General features: G+C 33.0%; 1 long non-coding RNA gene across 1 annotated transcript in view; it reads left to right on the plus strand.

Annotated features, from left to right (window-relative positions):
• Positions 1-13,201, plus strand: part of LOC141386318 (uncharacterized) — a 61,201-nt gene that overhangs the window by 45,493 nt on the left and 2,507 nt on the right. The window lies entirely within an intron of this gene.

Below are 13,201 nucleotides of genomic sequence, written 5' to 3' on the forward strand. Positions count from 1 at the left end.
CGAGATGAGAAAAATAGGCAGAGGGAGAGGCTTTGTCAACACACTGGTCTCTCTGGAGATTCAAAGAGCATTACTGTGCCATTTTGTTTTACTCCGTCGAGGCTTTTTTCTTGTTTTTTTTGTGGCATGTTTGTGTTGTTGAGGTCTCATGCTGCCAAACTGTTATTCTGTATGGATGTCTGTCATTTGAGGTCTAGTATGCAGGTTTTGGGTCGAGGTAATGGGTTTCTTTGAGGAGAGGAACAAGGAGACTGAATGAAACATCAAAGGCGTCTTTTCATCCGACACACTCGTAGTGGCAAATCCGTGCTGGGTTTAAAATGGAGACATGCTGGCCTCATTTGATAGCTCTTATCTGAGTACGGACTGCTTGGAGATTTAGCCTTCTCAGCTCTTCACTGAAGACATATTATGTCCTCAAAACACTGTGTTATCTTCTTAGGAACCCATAGAGCTGCATGTGAATTTTGCAAAGGCTTTACTAGGGGGGTTTTATACTGAAGGATGTGAATGGTGTTAAGTGGTGATGAGAGAGGCCTGCTATATTCGAGCCAGTGTTTAGGAAGCAGCTGCCTTGCTTTTTTCAATGACACTTGAAAGAAAATTGAGATCAGGATCTAGCAGGCCATATCAAGGACACCAAACTTTTGTTAAAACGAAGGGTTCAGCTAAACGTATCCTGAAATAACGCTTTGTAATAAATTATGGTACTAAATGTGTAAAAAATTTGCTTGAAAAATAAAAGAATTAACTTTTTGCTGTGTTGATGCAGTAGAAAATGTGTTTAGTTCCTACAAAGAAGCTTTTAGTGAACAGTTTTTTTTAATAAATAACTTTTTTTTTTTTTTACTGTGAACAAAGTGTTAGAATCTAAAACACCTTTTTCCCCCATTACAAAATCCTATTCATTGTTTAAAGTTGACTTTTGGAAGCATAGAGTAGATGTCAAATAACCAAATAACCTTAATCTTTATATAGCACTTAACATAGAAGTTCTAGTAAGTTGAAATGGCGTCAGTATAGTTTTCAGAGTTGAAGGTTAGTTTAGTTCAGTTCAGTGTGGTTTAATTTTCACTGCTGAAAGACTAAACACTGAAGAGCAAATCCATTGATGGGCAGCTCTACAAGTCCCAACCAAGCAAGCCAGTGACGACAATGGTTATGAACAAACTTTACCATTTGACGAAGTGAAGCAAAAAAAAAAAAAAAAACCTTGAGAGAAACCAGGCTCTGTTGGGAAACACCATTTCTCCTCTGGCCAAACTTCTTGTGCAGAGCTGCAGTCTAGGCATTGGAGGCTGTAGAATGCAAAACTTCCATTGTGGAGAACTGGAGGTGTGAGTACTTCAGGAATCAGTCTCCTGAAAGATTTCTCTTTCAACTCGCTCTCTCTGCTCTTCTATAATCACCACAGCATCATCTCAGGATACGGCCTGGTCCAGGATTATGTATACCTTAGCATCATTTCTTTACAGGTCTTGGATCACATCAATGGCGCTGAATAGTCTCCAGGGACCTCGGAATGAGTATCCTCTATAGTTGAAATAGAGAATAAAAAAATAATAATAATGTAGCTGCAGTTCATAGTTTATTTAACTGAAAATGGAAATAACAGTTATATAAACAAACATAGAAACAAACATGTAAAGCATGAGTGTTTCTAACAAAATGTCTGGTACAGGAAGAAAGTAGGAGTGTATCCTACAGGTGGTTATCAAGCCCGCTCACCTGCGTGGAGCACACTCATGCATCATACTGTTATGTGATGCATTGTGTGTATGCTTTACTAAAAAGATAGGTCTTAAATTTAGCTTTGAACTGAGAGAATGTGTCTGAGCCTTGTACATTATCAGGAAGGCTATTGCAGAGTTTAGGAGCCATAAATGAGAAGGCTCAACCTCCTTTAGTAGACTTTGCTATTCTAGATACTACCAGAAGCCTTAAGTTTTGATATCGAAGTGAGAGAGTTAAATTATACAGAGACAGAAGGTTGGTTAGATGAAAAGGGGCTACATTATTTATAGCTTTATAGGTAAGAGGTAATAATTTATAATCAATAAATAAAGCATTGAATCATTAGCTTATTCTTTTAAAAATTATTTTAAAAGAGAATTCATGTGATGGATTTAAGATGGTATATCATTTACTAAAAAACACATTTTTTCATAAATATATATATATATATATATATATATATATATATATATATATATATATATATATATATATATATATATATATATATATATATATATATATATATATATATATATAAAGGCTTCAGTTATATTTTTCAAAAGAACTTTAACTAAAGAAAGTATAATTTATTTAATGGCACTGAAAAAGAAAATATTTGAGTTCTAGTAAATGCATATTTGTATTTTTTTTCCCCTTGTCTTTTAAGTTTTACAAGCTTTTTATGCTAATATATGATTTGTAATACATCAAGAATTAAGTCTTTAAACCCAAAGGATATTTGTTATAAAGGTTAAGGCAGCACTACTTCCCATATCTCCTCATTCAACCACACCACTACAAATCTACATCAGTCGCTAAGCAGATTGTCAAAACTGTATATGGAAAGACTTGATGTAGTATTGTTAGTGCTTCTGTGTTGTGGAGACACTGTGTAAAACATAACAAAAGCAAAACTTTACTAACGTGTTACATTTGGTTCAGGTTCAGCCTTGATAATAAGGTAGTAGAGGCAATGATAAGGTAGTAAGGGCATACTATTTCTGTCACACATTTGAGGTATTCCACAATCAAAACACATTGGATGGCTCGCCAATCAGAGAACGCATCCCCTTTCATAACCAACAACAATGAATTTTCAAATCTGTGTGTTTTAGGGCAGAGACGAGCAACAATAATGTACAGTATGTGGATAGTTATGTAGTTTTGAAGAATAAAAACATTGCATTATTATACAGAATCATGTTCTTTTTAGTAGATTCGTGTTACCAATTTAACAGACTTTTAACCAGCAGGCACAATTAGAGAGAACCTCAATTTTGTTAAAAAGAAAGAAAAGGGGCTGTTGAATATAGCTGGTTAACTCTTTATAATAAATAATATAACTAAAAGGTACTTAAAAATAAATGTTTTTGCAGTAATGATGCTACAAAAGAACCATTTTTGGTTTCCCATAAGAGTTCAATGAACGGTTTTTATTTATTTGTTTCTCAGTTTGAAGGACATTTTATAATTTTTTTATAATAAATGTTTAATTTATAATCTCCTTATTAGAATTCAACATTAGAGTATTTTCTTTTCCCTTTTTCTTTTTTAATTGTTTGATATGGATTCCCAAAGAGTGTAAACTTTAGTGAAACATATTGGAGGCTCTGACCTCTCCTCTTCTTCTTCTTCTTCTTCTTCTTCTTCTTCTTCTTCTTCTTCTTCTTCTTCTTCTTCTTTGTATACATATTTGCCATACAGTCTATTAATAGTAGAAATTGTAATATAATAATAATAATAATAATGATAACAACAACAACAACAACAACAATAATAATAACAATAATATCAATAGGAACAATAATAATATTAATAATAATAATAACACTAACAATAATAACAACAAACAACAATACCAACAAAAACAACAATAATAATAACAATGTCTGTGTGGAGTTTGCATGTTCTCCCTGTGTTCGTGTGGGTTTTCTCCGGGTGCTCTGGTTTCCCCTACAAGTCCAAAGACGTGGTATAGGTGAATTTGGCATGCTAAAATTAATCGTAGTGCATGTGTGTGAATAAGTGTTTATGTTTCCCAGTGATGGGTTGCAACTGGAAGGGCATCCCCTGCGTAAAACATATGCTGGATAAGTTGGTGGTTCATTCCGCTGTGGCAAACTCAGAATAATAAAAGGGCTAAGCCAATAATAATCTATCCAATAATAATAATAATCTAATAATAAACATATATATTGTTCACTTACAGCTTGTTACACAAATGAGATAACAAGAATTCTAGGAATGATTCAGATCAATCATCAAAGAACAGGCAGGCAGTGATGATGTGCTTAATTGCTGGCTGATGCTTTAAATCAGGATTAAACCCACACAGTTCAGGCGTTACACAATATGCACTGAATTACTTGTTTAGACTTCATATTTTCCGGTCAACGCACGCTGACTTACTGTGCAATATTTCCATCACCATTTTCAAAATTGAATTTATGATTTTAAATACACTTGATGACATGAGGTTACACAACATGCAAATGGACTTCCGGCTTCTTCACTGTCTACTGATCATCAATGAAACATTACACAAATGAAGAATGTTTGTTCATGGTTACATATGTATGTCTTTATTTTCTTTTAATTTATTTTGATTTATTTGATTTATTTCCACATTTGATTTATTTCCACCAAATCAGCCTATTAAGTGTACTATCACAGGAATAACTTACATAATTAATTTAAATAAGATTTAAAATATATAAATATTAAATAATAATAATAATAATCATAATGACAAATATTATTATTATTATTATTAGTTTCTATATTTTTTATCTAATTGAAATACTTTTAAATATTAGGTTATGCTATTCATATAATAATAATAATAATAATAATAATAATAATAACAACAACAATAACAATATATAATAATAATAACATTGTTCCTGCATTGTTTTAAATACATTCCTTTAAATTGCACTGACATAAATCTGACAAGCACCTGGAATAATGGGTCAGCGAGACAGACAGTCAGCGAGTCCCGGTGAGTGATTTTAGTCAGAGCTGGTAAGTAGGGTAGCACTCAGCCACACAAATACTGTTATCTGAGATAAATACTGTTATCACAGGGAACATTCCAGTTTAATCAGCTTCAAAGGTGGATTTACTATGCTTTCAAATCGCTGGGAAAGCTTGATGTGATGAAGGCTGTTAAATGCTCTTTTGAAATGAAAAGAGATGACATCATATAAGACAAAAATAGCAATGAATATAAAGTAAGCACCCATTTGTGCAGCTTTGACTAGATTTTTACAAAGTACTAAATTGCATGCATCTTTATTCATTGATTTAGCCATGCTTTTTGATGCATTCCAAATTTATTTGCTACATATATAGGAAGTCAAAGCTAATACCAATAGTTATTGAGAACAAAAAGCCAGTAGCATTTATTTGATTGATATAGTAAATGCATATTGTGTACCTTTGAATGCACCTTTTGTGCATAATGCACCTTTGAATTAAAAAAAAAGTTCTGTTTGACTTTTTTTTATTCCAAAAATTAGTTATTCCCATATTCTTATTGACAACTTTGCACATTTTGAGGGTTACAACTTTACAAAATTCAATCAGTAATGTACGTGTACACAAGAGGACCAATAATAATCTCAAAGAAAAAGATGAACGACATCGTGTCCATGTTTAAAAACATGCTACTAGAATGATTTACATATAAGTTGAACCAAAAGATGTAACACTTTTGAACACTTTGAGATGCTCTATGTTTTCTATATTATACAGAGTTCATAAGCAATTCACTGTTAAAAAAATAAAGAAAAAAATATATCAATGTTTAGATGCGTTTTATGATACTGAGATAAAATGCATACATGCAGTAGTAAATAGACAATAACATGAAACATGAATTGCGTTTAAGATGTCACAAATTTTATGATATTGAGCCTTTAAGGACATCAAAGTCAACCGTTGGATTGAGAGGGTCTTAAATACAAAGATTTCAGCCATACTCTAATCTCGAGGTGAATTATTACCTATCTTATTATATACAAATTATACAAATTATTATATTTACATACCTGCTTATATACACATACTGTTTACTGTATATGTATATATATATATATATATATATATATATATATATATATATATATATATAGGCCACTTTATTAGGTACACCTTACTAGTTCTAGGCTAGAACCCTTTGTGCTTTCAAAACTTGCCTTCAAAATCTTTTTGTGGTATAGATTAAACAAGGGAGACTTTGGTCCATATAGAAAAGATAGCATCATGCAAGATTTGTCGGATGCACATCCATGATGCAAATCTCCCACTCTACCATATCCCAAAGGTGCTCTATTGGATTTCCTGGGGACTGTGGAGGCCATTTAAGTATAGTGAACTCGTCAAGTTTAAGAAACCAGTCTGAGATTATTCATGCTCTTCCATAAAGGGATAGACATGGTCAGCAACAATACTCAAATAGGCTGTGTTGTTGACACGATGCTCAATTAGTACTAATGGGCCCAAAGTGTGCCAAGGAAATATCCCCCACACCATTTCGCCACCACTAGCAACCTATCATCTCAATGTTGCTGCAGAAATTTGATTTATCCAACCAGGCAAAGCTTTTTAATCTTCTATGGTGCAATTTCAGTGAGCCTGTGCAAATTGTAGTTTCAGTTTCCTGTTCTTAGCTGACAGGAGTGGTACCCGGTGTGGTCTTCTGCTGCTGTAGCCCATCTGCCACAAGGTTTGAATTGTTGTGCGTTCAGAGATGCTCTTCTGCATACCTCAGTTGTAACGAGTGGTTATTTGACTTACTGTTGCCTTTATATCAGCTGATTTAGTCTGGCCATTCTCCTCTGACCTCAAGGCATTTGCACCCACAGGACTGCCACTCACTGGATTTGTTCACTTTTTCAGACCATTCTCTGTAAACCCTAGAGATAGTTGTGAAAAAAAGTCACAAAATAAAATGTAAGTGATAATTTAATGCAACTTTCTCAAATGTCAACAGATGGTTCCTAATTTTATGGTTTGAAACAAATATACATTTCTTAATCAAATATAAATAAACTGTTCATGTTTGTTTTTCTTCACTTAATGATTTGCAAGATAGAACATTATTATAATATCAACATTAACTATAATTTCAAGCAGAACATTCTTTATTTTGAATTAGCAATATTTCACCTGTTTCAAAAAAGAAATCCCAATTACAGAGTTAAAAAGATTTTCATATTTTGCATTTGACTTTAAATATTAATATCTAAAAATGCAGATAGTGAATGTAGATAAAATCTCAAAACTCCAGGGTTGCGGATATTGTGAAATTTTTACTCAGAATGTTTAAATTTGCTAACAAAAGTATGAAATAAATATTCTGGAAGATATTTAATAGAAAGTTGTTGAGTGTTGAGAGCTCAGCACACTTAACCTGCCAATTTTTTTCAGGTGTTTATAAAACAGATGTACAGTATTCATGTTGATACTCATTATTTTTTCAAGAGCAAGTGCAATAATGCCACTCATGCTGTTGAAGGTGAGATACAAAACTGCTTTACCCAGCTGCCAATAAAAGTTCATCATTTGTGTTTTTATTCAGTCTGCTCACCTTTTCTTTCCGCTCAACAGTCTCTCCCCCACACTGTTTAAATGCCTTCTACTTTGTCTTTTCACTTTGGGTTGCGACAGACATGTGCTCTCCCTGTAATTAAAGCAGTCTTCCAGCAATTAGATCCCCCTCTTGTGTCACTTTCCACACAGTCACTGATTACACGCTGGCAGGATTCCCAAAAGATCACTAGTGAAAGCTCTGGGTTTTTGTGTAAAGCAATGACAGGAGAAAAGGAACGGATATACTGTACACCCACACAGCTAAAGGGAAAATGCCTGTGTACCAGGTCACCATGGATAGTCTATAAAATTCTAAAGTTTTAAAAGTGTTGAGGCATGATGAATCGAATTTTCCTTGATCTTTTGGCATATAGAGTAAGATGTCTTTGTTCCAATAAATTATACTGCAAGTTCTTAAAACATCCTGTTCATGAAGTTAAAGCATTTAATCAAACAGTAAAAATGACTTGTTTGCCATCAAGGTGGCACGTGACATCATTGGCATTCCTTCACTCAATGGGTCTGTTCAAGTATTCACACTTACAGTGTTGGCTACATAAGAGCAGGCTTGCTCAACAGGAAGTAAGCTCGCAAGACTTTCCCAGGTCTGAAATATTTAAAAGTATGGTGCACTTAAAGGAATACTTCACTCAAAAATGAAAATGACCTCTGCCATTCTGCCTCATATGGACTATATGAGTTTCTTTCTTCTCTTGAACACAAAAAAGAAAGAAAAAAGAAAAGAAAATGCAGCTGATTGACTTCCATAGTAGAAAAAATATGAAAAAATTAGATTTTAAACAAGGGTGAGTAAAAGTTTTTTTTGTGTAACCTATAGTATAAATATTTTTTAACCCTTTCCCTTTCAATTGGCCCTTGAAACAGAGTGTGAAGGGAAAGGGCTTCAAATTACACTCCTAAGAAATAGGACCCCACTACAGCATCTGCGCATGTCATCATATCTCATCATAAGTTCTTGCTTCATATGAAATCGATGATAACGACTGCTGTCGTTATTCAAGATGCATTATTTTTGGTATTTATCTTCTGAAAATCCCAGAAGAGAAATATATCATGTTATCGTAACAATATAATTTGGCAATAGGCTTGTAACTGTACTGTGCATTTACACGGTGGACATATTATATATAAACATACAAAAACAAAATTAACATTATAGCAAACACTGTATGAAGGTAATTCACAGCCATTAGACTTTTTTTAAGGGGTATTCAAGTATTTTTGAGTGTTAGACTTGAAAGTATGTTTCTGGGACTGCTATACAGTCGTTATTATTAGGGATTATAGATAGCAAAGTTTAGCTGGTTTTATTAAAATTTTTTAGAGATTTATTTTCAGCCTTGATGTGCTTCTGCACAATATGTCAACGTGCTAACCACTAGGTTATTGCGCCGACTACCTGGTTTTATTTTATCTTTTTTTTTTTAAGCATGACGATAAAACATGAATGTTGTTATGAATGTATTAAAACATGTTTGTTGTAAAAACTCATAATAATGACAAAAAAAAATACTAATTTGTGCATCTCCTGACTTTCGTGTGCAGCCATGTTGCAGTTGTAGCAGATGTATTCTGGGTAAATTTTGTACCACATAGTTTCGAGTGTGGTCTTTGGTAATTGTTAAATCTTCATTTCAAGGGCTATCTAGCCCTTCCCCTTAGCCCTCAAGCTAAAGAGAATTGGGACACCCCTTCTCCTTGAAAATTGAGGGGTAGGGGTAAGGGGAAGGGCTAAGTGGTAGAATTGGGATTGGGCCTAAAGCTACACAGTTGGTGCGTTGTAAATCTCAAAGGTCAAAGTTTTTTTGTCTTTTATATTGTTTCCACAATTTCTGTTTAACAGAGCTAATATTTGTTCAACACATTTCTAAACATTTTAGTTTTAAATACTAATTTGTAAAAACTGATTTCTCATGTCTTTGCCATGACAGCAAAATTTTTACAAGATATTTTTCAATTAACTAATATTCAGTGCAATTTAAAGGCTAAAAATAGGTTAATTAGGTTAAATAGGCAAGAGTAATTAGTGTACTTTTTAAATTTAATTTTTAATTTTTCAAAAACTGCAGAAACACTCTGAAAATTTCCTTGCTCCATTAAATATCCCATGAGAAATATTTAAAATGGAATATTTTGCTAAAAGGCTAATAATGTTGCCCTCAACTTTATACATGCTAAATCTAAAGGGCATTTCATGGCCACCACACTGAAGTGTTATTCCAAACTGAAGATCCTAAAACTGTCCACATTGAAGGACCCTTCAAAATGAAGGATTTTGAAAGGGTACAACTGATGAACGCTTTGGGCCACTTTTAATCGTCCTTTGCACAGGAAAGTTGTTTGGTGTCATACACCATCCCAATGCCCTATTCGCTTTGAAGCTGTCACCCTTTGAAGAGATTAAGGCATAGGGAGCCCCTCCAAATGGAATACAGCGCATCTCAAAAACTACATCTGAATGAGCAGCTATGCACCATGTTCAGCAAATAAATTGAGACTTTTTTTCTAGATCTTGTAAGATGTTGCAGAATTCTTTTCCATTATAAGTTAGATATTATTTATAATTGTACAGTGCTCAGCATATGTAAGTACATCCCTCACATATCTATCTTTTGAATTCATATTTTTAATAGAAAGCTATACAATATTATGTTTGTGCTTATACATTAGTCAGTTTTGAAGCAAAATCTGGAGCTTATTTAACTAAATAACTTACAATAACAGTGCAAAAACAAGTACACACACATGTATATGTTATAGAAAAATATTAAATACAAATAAAAAAAATCAAGAGAAGCTAATTTTTTTATTTATTTTGTAGGTTGTATTTTTTTTTTTTGCAATATTTTCCTTTTTAATTGTATTTTTCAATTTCTAAATGTGCTTGGTGACTAAAATATTATTTTAATAAATATATCTGTTTAATAAATCTGGTTTGTTTAAGTGCAGCAAAATACCTTGCCTACATTCAATAAGAAATTGAGAAAAAACATTCATGTTCCAAATGGAATGTACTCAATTAGGCTGAGAACTGTGTGTGTGTGTGTGTGTGTGTGTGTGTGTGTGTGTGTGTGCGTGCGTGCGTGCGTGCGTGCGTGCGTGCGTGCGTGCGTGCGAGCGTGCGTGCGTGTGTGTGTATACTGTAAATATATCTTGTTGTAAAATGTAAAACAACTTAGTTAATCTCTTCTTTAGAAACACCACAACAAAAACATTTACATTACATGGCACTTATTCATTTGGCAGATGCTTTTATCCAAGGTGACTAACAAATGAGCATAATAGAAGCACTTCAAATCATATGAAAAGCAATATGGTTATGTAAAAGTTTTGATTAATTAGTATAACGTTGTGAATTTTGATTTGCTTCATTCGTTAAAACGTTAAAACAGACAGAGAACAAAAAACAAACAGAAACAGGGAAAGCTATTGTTGAATAAATTAGTGTTTTCTTTTTATAAAAGTTGCAGTCTAACGATTATAAAACAGAATATAGTGTAAATTACAACATGCATTCAATACAAATTGATATATTGCAAAATTATATTTTTATTATTATTATTTGCTTATTATTACAATAAAAATAGTAAAATTAGCAAATAGACCAGTAACCTGAAGCCTTGTGTTGCCGTATTTTGCAAAAGAAACTTTTTCCATTCAGAAGGGCTCATCCCTATGTCCTGATCTCTTCGAAGGGCTTACCTTCCGGAGTGACAGCTTTCAAGGGGTTAGGGCATAGGGATGGGCCCTTTCCTATATGGAACTAAGTGTGTGACAGCAAACAACTTCTCTGCTCAAAGGATTATGGGGGCCTTAAGTGTCCATCAGTTTTTCCTTTCAAAGTAATTCATTTTGAAGGGCCTTTCGTAGTGGACAGTTTTAAGCACGTTGGTTTGGAACAATACTTCAGTACAGCGGCTATGGTTTTATTTAATTTCGAAGTGCACTTTGGAGGGTAAAATATCCTATTTGTAATGTACTAACAAAAAACAAGAATCACTAAAAGCAAAGAACACTCTTTACAAAAAATGTGTAATGTACTGTCAAGTCCATAATTGCAAAATAACATGATACGTTTAGTCAAGCATACAACCTATTTTTAAATGTTCAGGAAATTCCATGATCTTAGACTGTAAAAAAATGCTTGGTTCCACAAAATTCTTTGATGTTGTCCCAACATAAATGGATTTTGTTAGCTTAACCCTTATACTATTGTAGATCTTTTCATTCACTCTGGGGTGATTTTGAGTCTTAATTTGGCCATAACGTTTTCTGTGTTACTGCTAGCAGAATGATTTTTGGTGACAAATCTTACTTTGACAAATATTTTAAGAAAATGCTTGGGTATTTTTTTAAACTCAATGATACACTCTCGGCAAATTTGCTACCCTTTTGTTATGTTAGGGATGAAAACATCCACTAAATTAAACTGTAAAAATGCATCAGATAAATTCATTCATTCATTCATTTTCTTGGCTTAGTCCCTTTATTAATCCGGGTTCACCACAGCGGAATAAACTGCCAACTTATCCAGCGAGTTTTTTACGCAGCGGATGCCCTTCCAGCTGCAACCCATCTCTGGGAAACATCCATACACACATTCACACACACACACACACACACACACACACACATACACTACGGATAATTTAGCCTACCCAATTCACCTGTACCGCATGTCGTTGGACTGTGTGGGAAACAGGAGCACCCGGAGAAAACCCACGCGAATGCAGGGATGTAATGTAATGTAATGTGTGTATTTATATAGCGCATTTATTGTGTATGGCCATACACCCAAAGCGCTTCACAATCATGAGGGGGGGTCTCTCCACACCACCACCAGTGTGTAGCATCCACTTGGATGATCCACAGGGAGAAAATGCAAACTCCACACAGAAACGCCAACTGAGCCGAGGCTCGAACCAGTGACCCAGCAACCTTCTTGCTGTAAGGCGCCACTGCTTCGCCACATCAGATAAATATTGTTTTCAAATGTTTGCATAACTCTGTTAATCAACCGCAGTCCTTATTAAAACTACTAAACTGCTTAGAAACTTACATGATTTTAACTGTTTAATTGCCAAATTCTTAAATAATGTAACTGATTTGATTAAATCAAAATATGCATCTCAGCTCTCAGAACTGCATGGAGTAAACAGAAACATATATATATATATATATATATATATATATATATATATATATATATATATATATATATATATATATATATATATATATATATATATATATATATATATATATATATATATATATATATATATATATATAACAGCTATTGCCTTAAAACGTACACTGTGAAACATACTAAAGAAATAAAAAAAAACATAATGCAATTAGATAATTTAGTTCCTCACTTCACAGCAAAACCTTTGAAACCCTTAAAAAAACTGAATTCAGAAGTAAAAGAAATATTGAGTTTTGAGTACCATAACCTTTTGAGCTCCATATTGTTTTTGTGATGCTGTAAAATGACAAATAAATTAAGCAGGCATCGTGCTTTATCAGCCAACAGGGGACCCAAAAACTTTCTGAACAAATTCACTATTATATGGTCATTTCCACACAGGTTAATCTTTTTATCTTTTAAAAAATAATGTTTGGATATGTAAATTGATATTTCAAGCTGACATGCTACAGAAAAAAATCATCATATATTTATATATATATATATATATATATATATATATATATATATATATATATATATATATATATATATATATATATATATATATATATATATATATATATATATATATATGTGTGTGTGTATTTTTGTTAGTTTCAAGTCTGAAATGCAGTATTCAACATCTGAAATGGATCA

The sequence above is a fragment of the Danio rerio genome, chromosome 6, assembly GCF_052040795.2.
Source record: "Danio rerio strain M-AB ecotype USA chromosome 6, GRCz13ab, whole genome shotgun sequence".
NCBI classification, from domain to species: Eukaryota; Metazoa; Chordata; class Actinopteri; order Cypriniformes; family Danionidae; genus Danio; species Danio rerio.